A 25,070-nucleotide genomic window follows, 5' to 3' on the forward strand; every position below is an offset into this window, starting at 1 on the left:
ACTAAAAGTCCAATAATCAGAATTTCATGCAAAGTAATAGTAAAATAGATGCAATTAAAAGAAACAATACACTAAAATGTACCCTGGACAAAGAATCAATAGAACTGAATAGGACTAGATTTATGATTTCATGAAATAGGGAACTCCCAGATAAGACTCCATTTCTACTGATGCAATTTGGCCCCTTTTAGCTAGTTCTTTGCAATGTAGAGTGAGTTGTAAAGAATTTCCTTGGGTAGAGAGGGATTGGGGCAGGAGAGTGAAACTGGGTAGGGTGCCTTACCTAGAGTCAAATGTGACCTCAGACATTGTGTGACACTGGGCAAGTCAAGTAACCCTCTGCCTCAGTTTTCTCATCTGCGAAAAAGACAGGAAATGGAAACTGCTCCAGAATCTTTGCCAAGAAAACCCTCAAAAAGGGTCATGAGTTGGATGTGAAACAATTGAACAAAACAGATTACTCAATTTACTCAAGGCCTATATAGAAAGCATAATTATTAGTTTTTTTGGGGGGGGGAGAGAGAATTGAAAGTATTGGGGAGAAAATAATACTGAAGAATTAGTGGGTTGAAGAAATCAAAACAATTCAACCAGAAACAATGGCAATAAGCAACATACCAAGATGTTGAGATTCAATTAAAGTAGTCCATGCCAGACAATTTGTCTATAAACACTTTCATCAACAATAGAAAATTAAACTAATGAATTGGACATGCAAATAAAAAAACTTGAAAGTCAACACAGAAAACAAAATACCAAAATGAGTAAAAAATCCAAGAGTTTAACAAAATCAAAAGTAAGTGCCCAGGATCATATAGCTAGGAAGTGTCTAAAACCAACTTTGAATCTCTTTGGGCCTGACTTTCAATACACTGAGCCACCTTGCTGCCCCCAAATAATTCTTTAAAAATTAGAATTAGGTAAGTGGAAGCAAATGACTTCATGAGACATCAAGAAACAATAACAAAGCCAAAAAAATATATAGGAAATATGGAGTGTCATTGGAAAAACAATTGACCTGGAAATTAAATTGAAGAGAGCTATCTGGTTTTAAGAATTACTGGACTACATATAAAACCATGACCAAAGAAAGAGCCTCAATATCATATTTCAAGAAATTAACAAGGAAAACTGTCCCTATATCTTAGATCCAAATGGTAAAATGGAAATTAAAATGTTCTACCAATAACCACTTGAAAGAGATCCCCAAACAAAAACTCCAAGGGATATGATAGCCAAATTCCAGAACTCCCAGATCAAAGAGAAAATACTTCAATTAGCCAGAAAGAAATAATTCAAATATCATGGAGTCAAAGTCAGGATTACATAAGATCTGGCAGCTTCCACATTAAAGAAACAAAGGACTTAAAATATGATACTATAGAAGGCAAAGGAGCTAGCATTACAACCACAATAACCTTCCCAGCAAAACTGAGTATACCTCTTCAGGGTAAAAAAAAATGAGTAAATAGACTTTAAAGCATTCTTGATCGAAAGACCAGAACTGAATGGAAAATTGGAAAATTTTATATTCAACACATGCCTGAAGAGAAACATAAAAAGGTAAACATGAAAGAGTAATCATAAGGGACTCAATAAAATTAAATTGTTTCCCATTCCTATATGGGAAGATGAGATATATAATTATTATTAGGGCTGTTAAAAGGAGTTTAAATAGATAAGAGAGTATAAATGTGAGTTGATTATGTTGGAATGATCTCCAAATCAAGGGGCAAAAAAAAAAGGAATGCAAGGGGAGGAGGGAATGGAGAGGCAGAATGGAGAAAATTTTCTCACATGAAGGATGTGCACAAAGAAGACAAGTGGAGGAAAAATAGGATTGTAGGCATTGCTTGAATCTCACTTTCTTTGGAAGTGATTCAAAGAGGGAAGAATATACATACATACACAGAGTTGTGGATAGAAAAGTAATTTACCCAATAAGAAAATAGGAGGGGAATGGCATAAGAGAAAGTGGTGTGGGGAATGACAAAAGGGGGGACAAATTAAAGGAGGCAGTGGTTAGAAGCAAAATAAACTTTTGAGGAGGAACAGGATAAAAAAGAACAAGAAAATTGGATGGAGGGAATGCACAATTAATAATCATAACTGTGAATGTGAACGAGATGAGCTCATCCATAAAACTAAAGCAGAGAGCAGAATGGACTAGAAACTAGAACCCAACAATATGTTGTTTACAAGAGACACACTTGGAAACAGAAAGACAGTTAAAATAAAGGGTTGGAGCAGAATCTAATATGGTTCAGCTGAGCTAAAAAAAAAGGCAACTAACAATCATCTCAAACACAGCAAAAGAAAAAAACAGACTCGGTTAAAAGGGATAGTTGAAGAAACTACATTTTGCTAAAAGATACCATAGACAATGAAGTAATATCAAAAAGATTTATAGCCAGTTTCTAGGATAAAGATCTCATGTCTGAAATACATATTGAGTATAGAACGGAGTCAAATATATAATAATAAAAGTCATTCCCCAATTGACAAATGGTTAAAGGATAAAAATAGGCAATTTTTATAAGGAAAAATCAGAACTAATTATAGTCATATGAAAAAAAAAATGCTCAGCAACTCTGAGGCACCACCTATCAGATGCCAAATTAGGGCACAAATGCATTGCTGGTGGAATTTTGAACTGATCCAACCATTCTGGAGGGCAATTTGGAGCTATGCCCAAAGGGCTATAAAAGAATGCATAGCTTTTTATCCAGAAATATCACTATTAGATCTCTTTCCCAAAGAGATTTTTTAAAGGGGGGAAAGATTCCTATTGAAAACACTAGAAAGTATTGGAATAGAAGGGTCTTTCCTAAAAATAATAAACAGTATATATCTAAAACCATAAGTAATCATCATCTGCAATGGGGATAAACTAGAAGCATTCCCAATAAGATCAGGAGTGAAATAAGGATGTCCATTATCACCTCTATTATTTAAAATTGTACTAGAAACATTAGCAGTAGGAATTAGAGAAGACAAAGAAACCAAAGGTATTAAAATAGGCAATGAAGAGACCAAGGTATCATTCTTTGTGGATATGATAGTCTACTTAAAGAATCCTAGAGAATCAACTAAAAATCTAGCGATAATAATCAACAACTTTAGCAAAATTGCAGGATACAAAATAAACTCACACAAGTCATTAGCATTTCTATATATTTCCAACACATCTCAGCAGCAAGAATTAGAAAGAGAAATTCCATTTAAAATCACCCTAGACAATATAAAATACTTAGGAATCTATCTGCCAAGACAAACACAGGAACTATTTGAAAGCAACTACAAAACACTTTCTACACAATTAAAACTAGATCTAAATAACTGGAAAAACATTAATTGCTCATGGGTAGGATGAGCTAAACTAATAAAAATGACAACCCTACCCAAACTTATTTATTTATTTAGTGCCATACCCATTGAACTACCAAGAAACTTTTTTACTAAATTAGAAAAAAACATAACAAAGTTCATTTGGAAAAACAAAAGATCAAGCATATACAGGGAAATCATGAAAAAAAAGTGTGAAGGAAGGTGACATAGCAGTACCAGATCTCAAATTATACTATAAAGCAGTGGTCATCAAAACAATAAGGTACTGGCTAATAGACAGAAAGGAGGATCAGTGGAATAGACTTGGGGTAAGTGACCTCAGCAAGACAGTCTATGATAAACCCAAATATCCCAACTTTGGGGACAAAAATCCACTATTTGACAAAAACTGCTGGGAAAATTGGAAGACAATATGGGAGAGACTGGGTTTGGATCAACCCCTCACACCCTACACCAAGATAAACTCAGAATGGGTGAATGACTTGAATATAAAGAAGGAAACTAAGTAAATTAGGTGAACACAGAATAGTATACTTGTCAGATCTTTGGGAAAGGAAAGATTTTAAGACCAAGCAAGAGTTAGAAGAAATTACAAAATGTAAAATAAATAATTTTGATTACATTAAATTAAAAAGGGTTTATACAAACAAAACTAATGCAACCAAAATAAGAAGGGAAGCAACAAATTAGGGGGAAAATCTTCATAACAAAAATTTCTGACAAAGTTCTAATTACTCAGATTTATGAAGAGCTAAATCAATTGCATAAAAAATCAAGCCATTCCCCAATTGATAAATGGGCAAAGGTCATGAATAGGTAATTTTCAGATAAAGAAATCAAAACTATTAATAAACAGATGAAAAGGTGTTTTTCAGAGAGATGCAAATCAAAACGACTCTGAGGTACCACCTCATACCCAGCAGATTGGCTATAACATGACAGCAATGGAAAGTAATGAATATTGGAGGGCATGTGGCAAATTTGGGACATGAATGCATTGCTGGTGGAGTTATAAATTGATCCAGCCATTCTAGAGGGCAATTTGGAATTATGCCAAAAGGGCGCTAAAAGGCTGTCTGCCCTTTGATCCAGCCATATCACTGCTGGGTTTATACCCCAAAGAGATAATAAGGAAAAAAGACTTGTACAAGAATATTCATAGCTGCACTATTTGTGGTGGCAAAAAAATTTGAAAATGAGGGGATGCCCTTCAATTGGTGAATGGCTGAACAAATTGTGGTATATGTTGGTGATGGAATACTATTGTGCTCAAAGGAATTAGAACGACTTCCAGGAATTGATGCAGAGTGAAAGGAGCAGAACCAGGAGAACATTATACACAGAGACTGATATGATACATTGTGGTACAATGGAATGTAATGGACTTCTCTAGTAGTAGCAAATATTCTAAATTGATTAAATAAAATTTTCAAAAATGAAAATAAAATAAAAAGGGGGAAAGAACCTATTTGTTCAAAAATATTTATAGCTGTGCTTTTTGTGGTGGCAAAGAATAGGAAACTAAAGGGATATATTCCTCAATTGGGGAATGAATGAACAAATGTGGTATATGATGGTGATGGAATACTATTGTGATGTAAGGCATGATGAACTGGATGATTTCAGAAAGAACTGTAAAAAGCTACACAAATTGACGAAGAGCGAAATAAGCAAAACCAGGAGAACATTATATAGAGTAACTGCAATATTGTGGAATGATCAAATGTGATAAACTTTGCTTCTAACACAATACAACAATCCAGGACAATTCTGAGACTTAGGAAAAAGAATGCTATCTACCTCGAGAGAAAGAATTGTTGAAGTAGGAATGCAAAAGGAAACATATGATTTATCACTCGTTTGGGGGTTTTGTTTTTAGTTTTGGAGTTTTTATTTTATAAGATTATTCACTTATTAAATGAATAATATGGAAATATGTTTTGTATGTATTTTGTGTGATAATACATGTATAATCCAGACTGAATTGCTTGTCAGCTCTGGGAGGGAGGAAGAAAAAGGGAAAGAGACTGTGGATCATATTAACTTCAGAAAACATAAAAAAACATTTTTGGAATTTTTGGAAATTTGTTATTAAATTAAAAAAAATTAAATGTGAAAAAAAGAAATGGCAAATGCTGAAGAGATGGGGGTTGGGAAAAGGTGCACTAATAAACTACTGGTAGAGAAGTGAACCTATCCAATCATGCTGGACAACAATTTGGATCTAAACTCAAAGTCCTATAAAATTGTGCATACCCTTTGACCTAATAATACCACTACTATGTCTGTAACACAAAGAGATCAAAGTAAAAAGAAAAGGGGGGAAAGATAGATATGATTCTAGTCTAATCCTCTCAGACTACAATAAAGAATTTCCTATCTCCTAGCACTCCTGAGGTCTGTCTCCTCTTTTCCACCTATATGTAAAAAAAAAAAGAAAAAATATATATATATATATTCAGAGCTTCTCTTTCTATGGTGGTAAAGAAATAGAAATCAAGAGGACACTCATAAACTGGGGAATGCTGAACAAGGTGTGGCATATGATTGTGATGAAATGGACTACTATTGTACTGCAATATACAACAAGGGAGATGTTTTCAGAAAGATAAGATCTATATGAACTGATGCAAAATGAAGTGTGAAGAACTGGGAGATCATTGTGCACAATAACAGCAATATTGTAATGATGATCAACTGTGAAAGACTTGGTACTCTGTTAAATATAATTATCCAAGATAATTCTAAAGGACCCATGATGAAAAAAGACTATCTCCAGAGAGAATGATGAATCCTGAATGCAAACTGAAGTATAATTTTCTCATTTTGTAGATATTGTATAAATGATTATTCCTTTTCTCTTTTATTTCCCTACTACATAAGAGTCATGAGATTTTTTAATTTAATTTTTTTATTTTTAAAATATTTTTCCATGGTTACATGATTCATGTTCTTTCCCTTCCCTCAACCTTCTCCCATCCCAGACCTGACAAGCGATTCCACTGCATTCTACATGTATTATCACTCACAACCCATTTTCATATTATTAATTTTTGTTATAGAATAATCTTTTAAAATCAAACTCCCAAATCATATATCCATATAAATGAGTGGTGAATAATATATACCTTTTTCTGCATTTCTACTCCCACAGTTCTTTCTTTAGATATGGATAGTATTCTTTCTCATAAGTACCTCAGGATTGTCCTGGATCATTGCATTGCTATTAGTAGTAAAGTCCATTACATTTGATCATCCCACAATGTTTCAGTTACTGTGTATAATGTTTCCAGGTTCAGCTCATTTTACTCCACATCGGTTCATATAGGTCTTTCCAGTTCTTATAGAAATAAAGCAGTTCATCATTGCTTATAGCACAATTGTATTCCATCACCATCATAAAGCATATTTTGTTCAACCATTTCCCAATTGAGGGACAGTCCCTCATTTTCCATTTTTTTGCTACCACAAAAAACACAGTTATAAATATTTTTGTACAAACAGGTCCTTTCCCATTTAAAAAAAAAATTTATTTGGGATACAAACCTAGTAGTGGTATTGCTAGATCCTAAATATTATTCAAATCAGAACTCTTTTATTATCTTTTCCCTCAAAAGCCACTCCTTTCCCCAATTTTTCTATTTTTGTCAAAGTCATCATTATTTCAGTCACCCAAGTTTGAAACATCAGAAATATCCTAGATTCATCACAACCTTGACCTATCCCATTATTGACAGAAAATGCAATAGCTTGGCTGAAGGTTGCTAGCATGTTTGATTATAAAGGAAAATTTTGCAACATAGAAATAATTTGATAAGATCTTCTTTCCTTCCCTATTTTTTCAAAATGTATATAATGTTTAGATTAATTATTCTCTGAATATTTAATAGAATTCACTTATATATACATCTTGTCCTGTATTTATTTTTTTCCTTGGGAACTTATTTGTGGCTTCTTTAATTTTTTTTCTCTTCTGAGACTGGGCTATTTAGTTTCTATATTTCTTCCAAATCTAGGCATTTTGTATTTTTGTAAATATTCATCAATTTCACTTTAGGTAATCAGATTTATTGGCTTATTCTTGGGCAAAATAGTTGCTAATAAATTTCACTAGTACTTATTTATTTGATGTGAATTTCTTTTTAAAATTTTGATAATGATAATTTGGGTTTCCTATCAAAGTCAAATTAGCAGTTCATTTTTTTAGACTGGCTCCTATTTTATTTACAAATTCACTTATTGCTTTCAATTTTGTGAATCCCATTGATTTTAAATTTTTCTTTTTTTGCTTAGCAAAATTTTAAAAACTTTATTGGTTTTCTAAGTTTTTTTAGTTGTGTGTCTAATTCATTAAGTTATTTTCTTTTTTTTTTTTAAAGTGCTTTGAAATATGAATTTTACCTTAAGTTCTGATTTGGCTAAATGACATAAGTTCTATTGTGCATTCTCATTATTTTCATTCCCCCTTCCTCCTCCTGTTTCTCTGTAATATTAAGAAAATGTTTAGCCTTCTCATTGTGTATGTTGTTCTCTCTTTATCTAAGGTCTGATGAAAATAAATTCTTAGTAATAACATTCCACCCCCTTCTCCCCTTCTCCATAGCAGTTCCTCCACTTATTCCTCCTCCATGAGATAGCCATTCAAACCCTACCTCCTCCTGGTTTATTTCATTATCATTTTGGTTCCTTCCATTTTATTCACCTTGACCTCATGTCTTCCCTTCATACAAGCCTCCTTCAAAATATCCAGGCAATGATGCCATTCCTAGAAGCCATAGATGACAGTTTCCCATATAAGAATCAAATAAATTGGCCTTTGGGGTTGTTTATGAGTAGTTTTTCATTATCTTTGTATGTTTCTTAAAGATGGAATTTTCTCCTGAGTTCTGGTTTTTACCCAGGAATAGTTGAAACTCTTTAGTTAATTAAATATCCCCCTTTTTTTACCTTTAAAATCATGCTTATCTTTGCTGGATGTATTATTCCTGGGTGTAAGTCAAGTTCTTTTGCTCTACAAAATGCTGAGTTCCATGTCTGGCAATCTTTTAATTTTGTGGCTGCTAGATCTCATGTCATTCTGACTGTAGCTTCACAGTATTTTAATTGTTTTGTTTTTTTCTTGTTTCTTGTGGCATTTTTTTCTTAACCTGGAAGGTATGGAACTTAACAATGTTGTTCTTGTGCATTTTCATCTTTGGATCTCTTTGAAGTGGTGATTGGTAGATCCTCTCAATGTCTATCTTACCTTCTGATTCTATAAATTCTGGGCAATAATCCCTGATGATTTCTTGGAGAATGGTGTTTAAAGACTTTTTTATTGTAACTTTCTGGGATTCCAACTATTCTTATATTGTCTCTCTTTAATCTCTTTTCCAGGTCAGTTGTTTTTCTGATAAGTTGTTTCATATTATCTTCTATTAATTCATTCTTTTGATTTTGTTTTATTTCTTGTTGTCTTAGAAAATTGTTAGCTTCCTCATGTCCAAGTAAAGTTCTTAAGACATTTTCTTTGAGTTTTTGGATCTCTTTTTCCATTTGAGTGATCTTTCTTTTGTAATTTTCTTTAATTTCTTTTTTTCTATTATTTTCAATCTCTCTTATTTGGTTTGTGTTGTCTTTTTAAAGCTCTTCTAAAACCTCTTTGTGGCTATGTATTGTAATTCTTTGCTATTTTTAAAGTAGGTGTTTTTATTTCACTATCTTTTAAGTTTGAGTCATGATTTTCTCTGTCCCCATAATTATTATCAGTGGTTAGGCTCTTTTTCCTTTGCTTACTCCTTTTAAAATGCATTTATGAATTTTAGTGGACATGCCAATAGAGTTAATTATTGGCTATTTTTTACTGTTCTCAAGATTCCTATTGTGCTGGTATATGTTATCTCAGATTTCAGAATTTTGTGTGCTTGTTTTCACCTGGGTCCTATTTAGTTTTTCTAGTTTTTATATTCCAGACTCTGATGTAATCCCAGATGTGTCACCCAAGTCCCAGTTCATGATTGACCTCAGGTGTTTCAACCAGAGCCAGAGATAGTTTTGTCACCACTATTGCCAGCAGTCAATTCACCTCCACCTGTGGCAGCCTCACTCCTCCTGTTCTACTACCACAGCCTGGGAACAGAGCAGGTTTCTAGTCCACATTCCCCAAGCCTACAGGATTATTTAGATCCAATTAGTTTTAATAGTTTCTTTAACCACCACAAACATAATTTTCATTACATTGTGGTTAGTAAAATATATGCTTGATATTTATGATTTTCTGAATTTGTTTTTGAGGTTTTTGTGCCCCCAAACATGGTTAATTTTTGTCAAGATGCCCTGTGTTCCTGAAAGATATGTGTACTCCTTTCTAATCTCACTCAGTAATCACCAGTGGTCTATCAAAACTATTCCCAAGTCCTCTTATTTAACTCCCTCTGTGACTTCTGATGATATTAAGGTCCTAAGTGGATATTTGCATCATTTCCCCCAACTAGAATATAAACACTTCATCTTTTAACCTTTTCTGATTGTTTATTCATAGTAACCTTTTAAGGTTTCTATTGATTCCTGTGTCTATTTATTTATTTTAGGGATTTTTTCCCCAAGTTTTTATTTAGCTTTTTTTTTTTTAAATAAGGAATACTTGAGACTTTTTTCTGGATGTAGCATACCAGGCATATTAGCATCTTGGATGTATTGAAAATGTATCCTATGTATTCATTTACCAGACTCATGGTCATGTTACTTATTTACTATTGTATTGCTGAATCTTCAGTCCAAAGGACAAGAGAATTCCTGAGCAGGACATTACTAGCCACAGTGTTCTAGCTCACACCTTGTCAGACCACATTCCTTTCCAAGTCGCATGTTGGATTAATCTCCTCCTCTTTGATTTCATGATTGTCAATTCAACCAATGTTAAAACCTATGCCATGTCACATATTCACTAATCACCTCCCACCCCACATTCCTAAAATCTCCAATAAAAGTTGGGGAACATGAGAGAGTTTCCTCTTGCTTCTCACTACACTCTTGCCTCTCATACTTCTCATTACTCCTATTGCTCTCTTGCTCATGAGAAGTATTACCGTAGCTCGCTGTTCCCCACGTGTTTTAACTTCTTGTCTCCAAGTCTTTATTCCTGCGTTTCTCCCTCTATCTCTATTATCTATTCATCCATTTTCCTTTAGTCTCCATTCTCCTTCTCAGGTCACTACCCACAAGTGAGTTGTGTAGGAACTGCAGGCTGCTCCTACAGTGGATTTCCCTATTAGCATTCTAGCTAACACATTTTCTAAATCTACTTAGGGGAGTTTTATGGAAGGGAGTTCAGCTTTACTTCTAACTATTCTTCCATTTTGGTTCCACACCCCTGTAATCCTTTATTTTTTAATTTTTGCAATTTCATATGACAGCTTATCTGGTACTTAATAGTGGTGGCTGCTAAATTTTGTGTGATTCAGATTGAGGCTCATTAGTTATTGAATTCTTTCTGGTTATATATATATATATATATATATATATATATGTGTGTGTGTGTGTGTGTGTGTGTGTGTGTGTGTGTGTGTGTGTGTGTATTTTTTTTTTCCCTGAAGCCCTGGTTTGGGGCTATGACATTCCAGGAAATTTTTATTCTGTGGTTTCTTTCAGAAGGTAATTCTATTTATTTTCATTTTGCTTTCTAGTTCTAATATATCTGTGAAGTTCTTTCATGATTTCTTGATATATGATGTCAAGGCTCTTTTTTTATTTTGGGTCTTGGTATAACGGGGCTTTGCTCTGTGTAAATACAGATCACATAACAGGGGGACATCCATGAAGTATATTATTGATTAGGACTTACTTCTGGAAGAAGACATGAATGAAACAGCTTCTTTCCACTGGCTGCAGAGCAAGAATAGGCTACACTTTTAAAACTACCAGACAGGAATAGACTGTTTTTTTCCAGTAGTATCCAGGAAGAGGTGTATATGAAGGTCCTGTTTACCTGAAGATGGGAATCATAAACTGAGCTGGGCAATAGAAAAGACTCTAAGGGGCTCCCTTCCTGACGCTCCAAGAAATAGGCTTAGAAACGTGGGTCGGTCCATTTCATTTGTTCTAGGTCTGGGTGGTAGGGACCTGGGACCAAGACTTGAACCTTGGAGGCAACATTCTAGATGGTATGTTGCTTCAAGCTCGATAGGGAAGCCCTGAAAATCTAGGCTTGTAGGACTTAATGCCGGCAGTGGGGGATCTGGAACTGGAAACTGGTGGAGCTGAGATACATATATGATATTAAGATATGAACTTGATCTCTTTCTCATCTTCAGAGAATTAGATGGTGTAGGGCAGTGATGGTGAACCTATGGCACAAGTACCAAAGAGGGCACGCAGACTGCTATAAAGGCAGAGGGACTTGGGCAGAGCTGCTCCCTTTCCCCTGTGCACTGTGCCTGACAGCATTTTTCATGTTGGCCACCCCTCTACCCAGCAGCCCAATGGGAGCACATGGGGCAAGAGGGAGGGATAAGGAGGGCAGCTCACAGGAAGCAGAGCTGGAGGAGAGCAGAGCACTTGGGCCATTCCCCTCTCCCTCTCTACACTGACTGAGGACATTCCTCCCTTCATCTGCCCCTCTGCCCAGCAGCCCAATGGGAGCATTCTTCTTCTGTGTGGGATGGGGCAGGATGGGGCACAAGGGTGATAGCACATGGTCTCTTGGGGGAGTAGGCACAGCACTCTGGGGGTGGGACCCAACACAACATCTCTAAAATGTTTGCCATCACTGGTGTGGGGTAACATAATGCCCCAAAACGTTGGGGAGGAGAGAAAAAAATGCTTATTTATTGCTATTGCTTTGAAGTACATATTGTTTTGTAGAAGCTAAGTTGACTATTAAATGACTAAATATAACTGGGCAGGGGACTTCTAAAATTAGACAGAATAAGGGCTTGAACTCCCTTAAAAGTACTAAAGAACACTGAGGGAGGGATGAAATGTAACACACCTCACCTCCAGGAAGTGGGGACCAAGGTAGTCACTGTGAAATGGCTTTCAGGCAATCCAATGTTTCTTAAATTATCACTCCTTGATTTGTTTTTGAAGTCAGTAATTGTTTTGAATATGATCTATTTTTTCAGTATTTTGACTTTGTTTTAATATTTCTTATTGTCAAATGAAGTAATAAATATCTATTTGATCCACTTTAATTTTTAGGAAGCTTATTACTTAGTTAAAGTTTTCTGCATCTTGCTATAAATTTTCAATTTTCCTTTTAATTCTTCCCTCTAGAACTCTCATTTGTTTTCCAGTTCTTTCTTCTAATATTATCATTTTATTTATAAAATCACACGAACTCTTAAAAAAAAAACTTGCTTAATTTTTTTCCAGGAATTCTAGTTGCATTTGTACCCAATCTCTGTTTTGCTCTGAGAGAAGAGAAAAGGAATAATGATTTATATAGCATCTACAATGTGTCAAAGCACTGTGCCAAATACTTTTTACAAATATTATTTCATTTGATTCTCATAACAGCCCTACAACATAGGTGCTATTATTATCCTCATTTTATAGTTACAAGTAAATGTTATATATAATAGTAATATGTAACAATTACAATTTAAGTGACTTGTTCAGAGTCACACAACTAGTAAGTATCTAAAGATGCATTGGAATTCAGGTCTTTCTGTTCTGATATTGCTCTGGTCCCCTGATGACTTCTGTTTTTTCAATCAGAGATCTCTATCACTGCCTTTAAGATGGCCATTGAACTTTGTGTCCCTACCATCTGTCTTGGCCTCAAGAGCACCAGCACCAAAATTATGGTTTAGAAGTGTTTGGAAGTCATGAAGAAATGCTCTATCTATTGTATCAGCAGCTGCCTCTAAGGTAGTTTTACTTGTAGGTCTTTGGAGTCATTCTCTTCTTCTAGGTTTGTGTCTTGAATGTCCTTGTCATAATAATAGTTCTTTTTGGTGGCCATCTTTTATCTTTTTTTTTCATTCCTCCAGCTTTAGTTTCTGAATTGAGATTTTATATTAAGACTGAGTGAGGTCTTTGGATTTCTGCAAGGAATGCCTAGGTTTTGTTTCTGGCTGTTTTGTATTCTCTTGGGTCCCACTGATGCTTCATTTGGGTATGGAATATTGTGTTCTTCAAAAATATCAAGGCACCTCAGGCTGGGGATCTGCAAGTTTTCAGTTTACTCAGCACTGTTTGATCCAGGACTAAATTTGATTGTTGCCTCCTAGTCTGACCTTTGCCAATTATAGAAAGGCAATATTAATCTGAACCTCTTTTTGGCCCCCAAAATAACCTTTTGACTTTTTAAGTTAAATTTAGTCCCCCCCAATTACATGTAAAAACAGTTTTCAACTTTTTTCAAAGAGTTTTGAGTCTCTAATTTTCACCCTCTCTTTCTTTCCCTTCCCCTCCTTATCTCCTCACCCCTCTTCCTCCCACCCTGTAATTGTAAGCAATCTCATATAGATTTTGCATGTCAAGCATGTAAAACATTTTTCCATATTAATCCTTTTGTGGAAGGAAATTTGAACAAAAAAAATTAAAACTTTTGATTTTAAAGCAAAAAATCTCTGAATCTCTGAAATGTATCTCCTTGAAGCCATGGGTAGAGTCCTTCCTTTTCTCTACCATGATAGGAAATGCTATACATGTGCTGTGTGGTCATTCTAAATACCATGTGGCTATTCCTGGCATTTGGAAAACTCCCCTTTTGTCCTGAGTGAGGTGTGTGTCTCCAATTAGAGGGACTTGGGAAAGGGACATTGCAAAGATCATAAGTTGGAGAGGACAGGAGATCATTCTCTTTTATTGGGAATGATAGACTTAGGAGGGCACAAAGCCTGGCTTAGGACTGGCTCAGCCTGCTCAAGAAGGAAGTAGCTGAAAGAGGTAGCTGGCCACATGTGGTTCATGCTTCTCTCATTCTTTCTTTGACCTACTTTTTGCTTTTTAATAAATAATTATAGAAGATGGTGGAGTAGCAGCATGGAAAGCTAGAACCACTTTGAGAATCTTCTCAAGCCAACCTTAAAATAACTCCTCAAGGCAAATGCTAGAGTCACAGAACTAATAAGGGGACCAAGTAAAGTAACTCCTACAGAAAGTAATTAAAAAGGTAGTGTAAACCTTAAAATTTCTTAGACTTATGAATGTTGGAAATTTCACCATTGGGAAATTTCATACTTGGAAAAAATTTCCTACTGATAGTAAGAACTCTATTGGAATATGAAACCCCTTGGCATGGGAGGATCCTTCTCCTCCCTACTTAAGACTACTTTAGGACAGAAACCTTTTGCTAAACAATGGAAAGGGCTTTGACCTATGCTTAAGCATAGAACAGGAAGTTCTTTGAGTTATGATTGATTTTAGAATTGATACAATAGAGATACTTGGAATGACAGAACCAGGTCTTGGAACTTACAATCTCCACCCTACTCAGTCTAACAGGATTTAGAAAGGGCTGTAGCATAGATCAAGATTTAATTATTTGAGAATATGACCTACGACAGACATGTGCAAAGGAAACAGACCTCTGGGCGGTCCTGGGTTAAGCTAGAGCCACCATTGGCACAGGGGAGACATCGACAGTGATTGGTAGATGTGAGAACTGAGGGGAGGGGACTTAGATGGTTTCCTTAAAGATAGCGGGGTCTGAGGAGAGAAGGAGGAGAGTTTTTTGCTCTGAGCGAGGTGGCTCTGGAGGAGGACTGAGGAGGTTGCTCTGTTGGAGGACCAAGAGAGAAGGCTGGCTCTGAAGGAGGAGAATTCTCTGGAAACATTTCTTGAAAGGAGGCTCTCTTGAAGGTGGAGCCTGAGGTTGGCATGAGAAGCCTTACCTAGAGAGATCTTGGGTGAGTGATAAAACCAACTGACTGATTTATTCATTCTTATTCCTTTCTTACTTTCTCTCTTTTTCTATTGATTAATCAGTGTATTATAAATTAAAATTCTCTATAAAACCCAGTTGGCTTGGGCATATTCATAAATTGGGAATATATTCCCTGGCGACCATCTTATATTTATATAAACCCAAGACACAGTAGAAAACATATTTCAGCGGTCATAATTGATATATATATTTCCCTTGCTCCCAAACATTTTAATTATCACAGTTTATGGCTCCCACTCTCCTATCTACAACTATTTAACACTCAAAACTATTTTAAATCTAACAGTAGGCAGAAAGGGTCTATTTCACAATGTGAAAGGAGGAACCAGAAATAAAATTGAGCACTAAGGAGTGCCTGCCATCCACCCCATCTACTGCACTGGTTCTGAAACTTGGCACAAGCCAACTTTGAGACCCTGCTTAAGTCAAGTAAGTAAGTACCTCACATCAATCCCTTAAAGTCCCAAGCCCTGGAATAAGCCTGAGAAAAGGAAGAGAGAAGTAAAATGGGGTAAATTATATCATGTAAAGAAGAAGTAGAAAAAAATTATTGCAGTGGAGGGGAGGATGAGGGTGGTGACAGGCAAGGCATTATCCTTATTAGAATTGGCTCAGAGAAGGAATAACAACCAGACACATTGGGGTATTTTGTCTATTGAGAAGTAGGAGGGGAACAAAAAGGATTTTGGTGCAAAGGGGAGTAATATAAGGGAGGGGGATGGAAGGAGTAACTAAAAGTAAAACACTTGTGTTGAAAGAAAAAGTGTATAAGGAGAAAGTGCAGTATTAAAACAAGAAAACAAGATGGAGGGGAATACAAATGGTAATTATGACTATGAATGTAAGTGGGATGAGCTCACCCATAAAATGGAGGTAGATAGCAGAGTGGATTAAAAAAGCAGAATCCCATGCTATGTTGTTTACAAGAAATACATTTAAGGCAGGTGGGGACAAACACAGAGTAAAGGCAGGGGGCTGGAGCAGAATCTCTTGGGCTTCAATTGAAATTAAAAAAACAGGAGTAGCAGTCATGAACTCAGACAAAGCTGAAGCAAAAATAGATCTGATTAAAAGAGATAAGGAAGGAAATTACATCTTGATAAAAGGTAGTATAGACAGTGAAGTAATATCAATATTTAACATATATGCACCAAATGGTATATAGTCTCCAAATTTTTTTAAACCCTTACTTTCCATCTTGGAATCAATACTGTGTATTGGTTTCAAGGCAGAAGAATGTTAAAGGTTAGGCAATGGGGTCACATTGCTAGGAAGTGTTTGAGGCCAGATTTGAACCTAGGACCTCCCATCTTTAGGCCTGGCTCTCAATCCACTGAAGCTACTATAAATCTTGAAATTTCTCAGACTTGTGAATGTTAAAAATTTCCACATTGAGGAATCCTCCACTGGAACAAATTCCCTACTGGAAACATTCCCCATTTTGATGTGAGAACTCAACAGGATCAGAAATGGGAGGACCTCTACTCCACCCGTACTTAAGACTGCTTTAGGGGAGAAAACTCCTTGGTAACAATGAAAGTACTTGGACCCATGCTTATGATGAGGCAAGGAGTTCTTTGAGCCATGCCTGTTTTTAGAATTGATACAATGGTATGTAGGCACCTATAAAGGTCGGGCAGGTTTTCTCTTAATGAGATTAGTCGACTCAGCTGTGTTTTCTCTGGTTCAGATTTACTGAGGGGATTAGTCGACACAGCAGCATTTTCTCTGGTTCAGACTTACTGAGGAGATTAGTCGACTTAGCAGGAATTTAGATGGGCAGTCCTTTGGAAAACATCTACAGTGGTTGGTAGATGTAAGGACTTAGGGGAGGTGACATGGATTAAAACCCTTATATAAGAAAAAGCAGAATCTCTTGAGGAGACAATCCTTTTGGAGAAAGTTCTTATGAGGACCGCTTGGGAAGAATCTCTTGAGAGAGGCTCTGGAGAAGGGAAGCTCTTGGAGGACAATCTCTAAGGAGTTCTCGCTGGAGCTCCTCTGAGGGGACTCTGTCCCTCTGGAGGCTCTGGAGAGAGGCCCTTTGAAACAGTCTCTGGCTGGATCTCTCTTTGAGGAGGACTCTGGCTGGAACTCTCTCTGGTGAAATCAGCTGAGATGGAGCTGGCCTGGTGTCCCTAGAATCCTTGCTTAGACAGACCTTGTGGTGAGTGATAAAAGACTAACTGACTGATCTCTCTCTTAAGACTCAGGTCTAGGCCATGTTGGCTTAAGGCCCTTCATACTTATTCCTTTCTTACTCTCTCTCTCTTTCTTTGATTACTCATTGTATTATTACTTAAATTCTCTATAAAACCCAGTTGACTTGGGCATATTGAATAATTGGGAATATTTCCCTAGCGACCACCTTATATTTGATTTAAAAACCAAGACACTGTAGTGAAACATATTTTCTGTGGTCACAATTTACTTACCCTCTCTTATATCTAGCATAATTTGTATCTTCCACCATTTTAACTCACTACATTTTACAACATCAACCATTTTAAATATAACACTACCCAGCTGCCCCCTAGCCTCCAAATTTTTAAAGGAGAAACTAAATGAGCTTAAGGAAGAAATAAACAATAAAACTATACTAATGGAAGAACTCAGCCTTCCCCTCTCATAACTAGATAAATTTAACAAAAAATAAACAAGAAAGAGATATAATGAAATTTTAGAAAAGTTAGATCTAATAGATCTCTGGAGAAAACTTAATGGGAATAAAAAGGAATATACCTTCTTTTCAGCAACACATAGGACATATAAAAAAATTGACCATGTAAAGATGTTGAAGGCAGAGTCAAGATTGTGTAGAGGCAGCAAAAGTTCAGATCTCTGAAAACCCTTACTTACCAATTACAACCTAAATGCTCCTAGGGGACTGAAAATCAAAACTAACATCAAGACAGAGCCAAGGAACCTTCCTGCAGGACTCAATTTAAAAGATACACCCCCCAAAAGCTGGAATTCGAGAACACTTGGGTTTAAGGGGAAGGGAGAAGGAAGGTCCCAGGACTCTTCCCCCCCCCCCCACCTAGAGTGCTAAGCCTCCAGTGGCAGCGGGAACCTCTGGGTGGGGAAACAGTGCTGGTCTGGAGGGAGTACCTTGTGGGCAAAGCTGTGCCTGGCTCACAGCATCATACACAGGTGGTGGGGAAGGAGTTAGAGAAGGAGCACAGAGTGGGAAGCCTAGTTGCAGCAGCAGAGACCCTCCATATTGCTCCCCCCTTCCAGGAAGTTTTGGCCTCAGGGCACATCCAGCCCAACCCAGCTGGACTAAATTCCATCAACAGTCTTCAGAGGACAGGGAAGCAAAAGCTCCAATACCCCTCTCCCACAGACTGCACTGAGAGACTTGCTGACAAAACTCCAAGAGGGAACATTGACAGAAAATACCAAGACAAAAAAAAGAGAGGAGCAAGAGCACAGACAACTGCAGGGAGTAAAGAGGGGGTAAATATGAGCAAACAACAGAAAAAGAAAAAAGAAATTACAATCAACAGCTTCTATACAGGCAATGAACAAAGAGAAAACAGAACAGAGGAGGAGGGAACACTAAACAATAAAACAAAAAATCCAGCAAATTGGATATAGGGTAATACAATTCAAAACACAATTAAAAGAGGCTTTAGACAATTGGGAAAATAACTTTAAAACTAAGATAAGTCTTTGAGAAACAGAGGCATTTGAACTAAAACGAGAAAATAGTATCTTGAAAGCCAAAATCAACCAGCTTGAAAATGAGGCAAAGGAGATGAAAGATGAGGTAAAGAGGATGAAAGATGGTGTCCAAAGAAAATCACACCAGAAGGAGAAGGATGACCAAAAAGCCAGGTATGAAATTCATTCTTTAAGAACCAGAATACAACAACTAGAATCAGTGACTTCACAAGGCAGTGGGACACTATAAAACAAAATCCAAAGAATGAAAAAATTGAGGAAAACATGAAGCATCTCACTCACAAAACAGAAGTTTTAGAAAATTGTTCCAGGAGAGACAACTTAAGAATCATTGGTCTACCAGAAGACCATGCCAAAAGGAAAAGTCTAGACATCATACTACAAGAAATTATCCAACAAAACTGCCCTGATATTCTAGAACAAAAGGGAAAAGTGGAGATTGAAAGAATCCACAGATCACCTCTTGTACTTAATCCCCAACAGACAACACCCAGGAATGTTATAGCCAAATTCAAGAACTATCAAACCAAGATAAAAATATTATAAGCTGCAAAGAAGAAGTCATTCAGATACCATGAAACCACAGTGAGGATAACATAGGATCTGGCTGCATCTACACTGAAGGACCAAAAGGCATGGAATATGATATTCTGGAAAGCAAGGGAACTAGGTCTACAACCAAGAATCAACTATCCAGCAAAACTGACTATATTCTTTTTTTTTTAAAACATTATTTTATTTGGACATTTCCAAACATTTTTCATTGGAAACAATGATCATTTTCTTTTCCTCCCCCTGACTCCCTCCCACCACCTCTCCAACAGCCGATGCACGATTCCACTGGGTATCACATGTGTTCTTGATTCAAACCCATTTCCATGTTGTTGGTATTTGCACTAGAGTGTTCATTTTGAGTCTCTCCTCAGTAATATCCCCTCCACCCCTGTAGTCAAGCAGTTGCTTTTCATCGGTGTTTTAACTCCCACATTTTATCCTCTGGTTGTGGATAGTGTTTTTTTAGATCCCTGCAGATTGTTCAGGGACATTGCACTGACCCTAATGGAAAAGTCAATTACCTTTGATTGCACCACAGTGTATCAGTCTCTGTGCACAATGTTTTCCTGGTTCTGCTCCTTTCTCTCTGTATCACTTCCTGGAGATTGTTCCAGTCTTCATGGAATTCCTCCACTTTATTATTCCTTTTAGCACAATAGTATTCCATCACCAACATATACCACAATTTGTTCAGCCATTCCCCAGTTGAAGGGTATCCCATCATTTTCCAATTTTTGCCCACCACTAAGAGTGCAACTATGAATATTCTTGTACAAGTCTTTTTCCTTATTTTCTCTTTGGGGTACAAACCCAGCAGTGCTATGGCTGGATCAAAGGGCAGACAGTCTTTTATCGCCCTTTGGGCATAGTTCCAAATTGCCCTCCAGAATGGCTGGATCAATTCACAACTCTACCAGCAATGAATTAGTGTCCCCACTTTGCCATATCGCCTCCAACATTCATTACTTTCCATAGCTGTCATGTTAGCCAATCTGCTAAGTGTGAGGTGATACCTCAGAGTTGTTTTGATTTGCATCTCTCTGATTATAAGAGATGTAGAGCACTTTTTCATGTGCTTATTAATAGTTTTGATTTCTTTATCTGAAAACTGCCTGTTCATGTCCCTTGCCCATTTGTCAATTGGAGAATGGCTTGATTTTTTGTACAATTGATTTAGTTCTTTGTAAATTTGAGTAATTAAACATTTGTCAGAGGTTTATATAAAGATTGTTTCCCAATTTGTTGCTACCCTTCTGATTTTGGTTACATTGATTTTGTTTGTACAAAAACTTTTTTAATCTGATGTATTCCAGATTATTTATTTTGCATTTTGTAACTCTTTCTAAGTCTTGCTTGGTTTTGAAATCTTTCCCTTCCCAAAAGTCTGACATGTATGCTATTCTGTGTTCGCCTAATTTTCTTATAGTTTCCTTCTTTATGTTCAAGTCATTCACCCATTTTGAATTTATCTTGGTGTAGGGTGTGAGGTGTTGATCTAAACCTAATCTTTCCCACACTGTCCTCCAATTTTCCCAGCAGTTTTTATGAAATAGTGGATTTTTGTCCCAAAAGCTGGGAACTTTGAGTTTGTCATATACTGTCTTGCTGAGGTCTCTTGCCCCCAGTCTATTCCACTGATCCTCCTTTCTGTCTCTTAGCCAGTACCAGATTGTTTTGGTGACTGCTGCTTTATAATATAGTCTGAGATCTGGGACTTCAAGGCCCCCTTCCTTTGTATTTGTTTTCATTATTTCCCTGGATATCCTTGACCTTTTGTTCTTCCAAATGAACTTTGTTATGGTTTTTTCTAAATCAGTAAAAAAAAATTTTGGAAGTTCCATGGGTATGGCACTAAATAGATAGATGAGTTTGGGTAGGATATTCATTTTTATTATATTGGCTTGTCCTACCCATGAGCAGTTAATGTTCTTCCAATTGTTCAAGTCTAGTTTTAGTTGTGTGGAGTGTTTTGTAGTTATGTTCATATAGTTCCTGTGTTTGTCTCGGGAGATAGATTCCTAGGTATTTTATTTTGTCTAAGGTGATTTTGAATGGGATTTCTCTTTCTAGTTTTTGCTGCTGAGCTGTGTTGGAGATATACAGAAATGTTGATGACTTATGAGGGTTTATTTTGTATCCTGCAACTTTGCTAAAGTTGTTGATTATTTTGATTAGCTTTTTGGTTGAATCTCTAGGATTCTTTAAGTAGACTATCATGTCATCTGCAAAGAGTGATAACTTGCTCTCCTCCTTGCCTATTTTGATGTCTTCAATTTCTTTTTCTTCTCTAATTGCTACTACTAGTGTTTCTAGTACAATGTCAAATAGTAGAGGTGATAATGGGCATCCTTGTTTCACTCCTGATCTTATTGGGAATGTATCTAGTTTATCTTCATTGCAGATAATATTAGCTGATGATTTTAGATATATACTGTTTATTATTTTTAGGAATGACCCTTCTATTCCTATGCTTTCTAGTGTTTTTAATAGGAATGGGTGTTGTATTTTATCAAAAGCTTTTTCTGCATTTTTGAAATAATCATGTGATTTTTGTTGGTTTGTTTGTTGATGTGGTCAATTATGTGGATAGTTTTGCTAATATTGAACCAGCCCTGCATTCCTGGTATAAATCCTACTTGATCATGGTGGATGACCCTTCTGATCACTTGCTGGAGTCTTTTTGCTTGTATCCTATTTAAGATTTTTGCATCTATATTCATTAGGGAGATTGGTTTATAATTTTCTTTCTGTTTTTGACCTGCTTGGTTTTGGAATCAATACCATGTTTGTGTCATAAAAGGAGTTTGGTAGAACTCCCTCTTTGCTTATTATGTCAAATACTTTGTATAGTATTGGGATTAACTGTTCTCTGAATGTTTGATAGAATTCACTTGTGAATCCATTGGGCCCTGGGGATTTTTTCTTAGGGAGTTCTTTGATGGCCTGTTGGATTTCATTTTCTTATACGGGATTATTTAAGAATTCTATTTCTTCTTCTGTTAGTCTAGGCAGTTTGTATTTTTGTATATATTCATCCATATCGCCTAGTTTGGTGTATTTATTGCCATATAATTGGGCAAACTAATTTTTAATGATTGCCTTAATTTCCTCTTCTTTGGAGGTGATGTCCCCCTTTTCATCTTTGATGCTGTTTATTTGCTTTTCTTCTTTCCTTTTTTTAATTAGATTGACCAGTACTTTGTCTATTTTGTTTGTTTATTCAAAGTACCAGCTTCTAGTCTTATTTATTAAATCAACAGTTCTATCACTTTTGATTTTATTAATTTCTCCCTTAATTTTTAGGATCTCTAGTTTGGTTTTCTTCTGGGGGGTTTTAATTTGTTTGCTTTCAAGTTTTTTTATTTGCATTTCCAATTCATTGATCTCTGCTCTCCCTAGTTTCTTAATATATGCACTCAGGGATATGAATTTTCCTCTGAGTACTGCTTTGGCTGCATCCCAAAAGGTTTGAAAGAATGTCTCGCCATTGTCATTTTCCTCGATGAAATTATTAATTGTTTCTATGATTTCTTCTCTAACTAAACAATTTTGGAGTATCATATTGACTATATTCTTACAGGGGAAAGTATGGTTATTTAACAAAACAGAAGAATCCCAAGTATTTGTAAAGAAAAGACCAGACCTGAACAGAAAATGTGATGCCCAAGAACAGAATTCAAGAGAATCATCAAAAGGTAATTAAAAAAGAGGGGGAAAAGAAAAACAAAAAAAAAACTCCACCTTTTTTTTTAAGAGACCCAGTATGTTAAACTGATATGTATCCCTATGAGAAAAGAAGTCATTGGTAATTCTAAGAAATTGTTATTATCACCTGAGAAGCTAGAAGAAGTACTCTTAGAGGGAAGAGTGACAAACTGTATAGGATGAAATGACAAGACATAAATATGTATATAGATATAAACACATATATAAGAAAAACTATACTAGTGGGAGACCTGAACCTTCCTCTATCTGAACTAGATAAATCAAACCAAAAAATAAATAAGAAAGAGGTGAATGAAATTTTAGAAAAATTAGAGTTAGTAGACATGTGGAGAAAAATAAATAGGAACAAAAAGGAATATAATTTCTTCTCAGCAGCACATGGTACATTCACAAAAATTGACCATGTATTAGGGCATAAAAACATTGCAAACAAGTGCAAAAGAGCAGAAATAATAAATGCAACTTTCTCAGAAAAAAATAAATGTATATATATATATGCATATATATATATATATGCATATATATATATATATATATATATATAACTAGAGCTAAAAAAGAGGTTAATACTAAAAGAAATTGGAAAAGAAACTGAAGGGGGTAAATTTATATGTTACAAAGAAGGACATGGCAGGAGAGGGGAGAACATCAATACACTGGAAGGGTAAGGAGGTTGGATATAGGAAATATTCAACTCTTATGTGCATTGAAATTGACCCAAAGAGGGAAGAACAAACCAATCCATTAGGGCAGAGAATTGATTTGTGGGAAAAAAAGAGGGTGGGGGTAGCTTAAAAGGACTGTAAAGAAAACAAGAGGGGAATACAAAGGGAAGGGGGGTAGAAAGGGAAGTAAAATAAGGGTGGCAATTAGGGGAACTGATTAAAAAACAAAACAGTGGTGTGGAAGGAAATAGTGAAAGAAGAAAAGGCAGGACTAGGAGTAGAAATCAAAATGTTGAGAAATACACAGCTGGTAATCTTAACTCTGAATGTTAATGGAATGAACTCACCCATAAAATGCAAGTGAATAGCAGAGTGGATTAGAATCCAAAACCCTACCATATGTTGTTTACAAGAAACACATGTGAGGAAGGTAGATACATATAGGGTCAAAGTAGGAGGATGGAGCCATATCTATTGGGCATCAACTGATAAAAAGAAGGCAGGAGTCGCAATCATGATATCTGACAAAGCCAAAGTAAAAATACATATGATTAAAGGGGATAGGGAAGGTAATTAAATCCTGATAAAAGGCAGTATAGATAATGAGGAAATATCAGTATTCCACATGTATGCACCAAATGGTATTGCATCCAAATTTCTAAAGGAGAAACTAGTGGAGCTCAAGGATGAAATAGATAGAAAAACTATACTAGTGGGAAACCTGAACCTTCCTCTATCTGAACTAGATAAATCAAACCAAGAAATAAATTAGAAATAGGTAAGAGAAGTAAATGAAATCTTAGAAAAATTAGAGTTAGTAGATATATGGAAAAAAATAAATAGGGACAAAAAGGAATACACTTTCTTTTCAGTAGCACAAGGTACATTCACAAAAATTGACCATGTATAAGGGCATAAAAATATTGCAAACAAGTGCAAAAGAGCAGAAATAACAAATGCAACCTTCTCAGATCACAATGCAATGAAAATAATAGTTAGTAAGGGTACATGGTGAGGCAAATCAAAAATTAATTGGAAATTAAACAATGCGATTCTCCAAAATCAATTAGTTAAAGAACAAATCATAGAAACAATAACTTCATTGAAGAAAATGACAATGATGAGACATCCTTTCAAAACCAATGGGATGCAGACAAAACAGTACTCAGGAGGAAATTTATATCCTTCAGTTCATATACTAAAAAACAAGAGAGGGC

The sequence above is a fragment of the Monodelphis domestica genome, chromosome 1, assembly GCF_027887165.1.
Source record: "Monodelphis domestica isolate mMonDom1 chromosome 1, mMonDom1.pri, whole genome shotgun sequence".
NCBI classification, from domain to species: Eukaryota; Metazoa; Chordata; class Mammalia; order Didelphimorphia; family Didelphidae; genus Monodelphis; species Monodelphis domestica.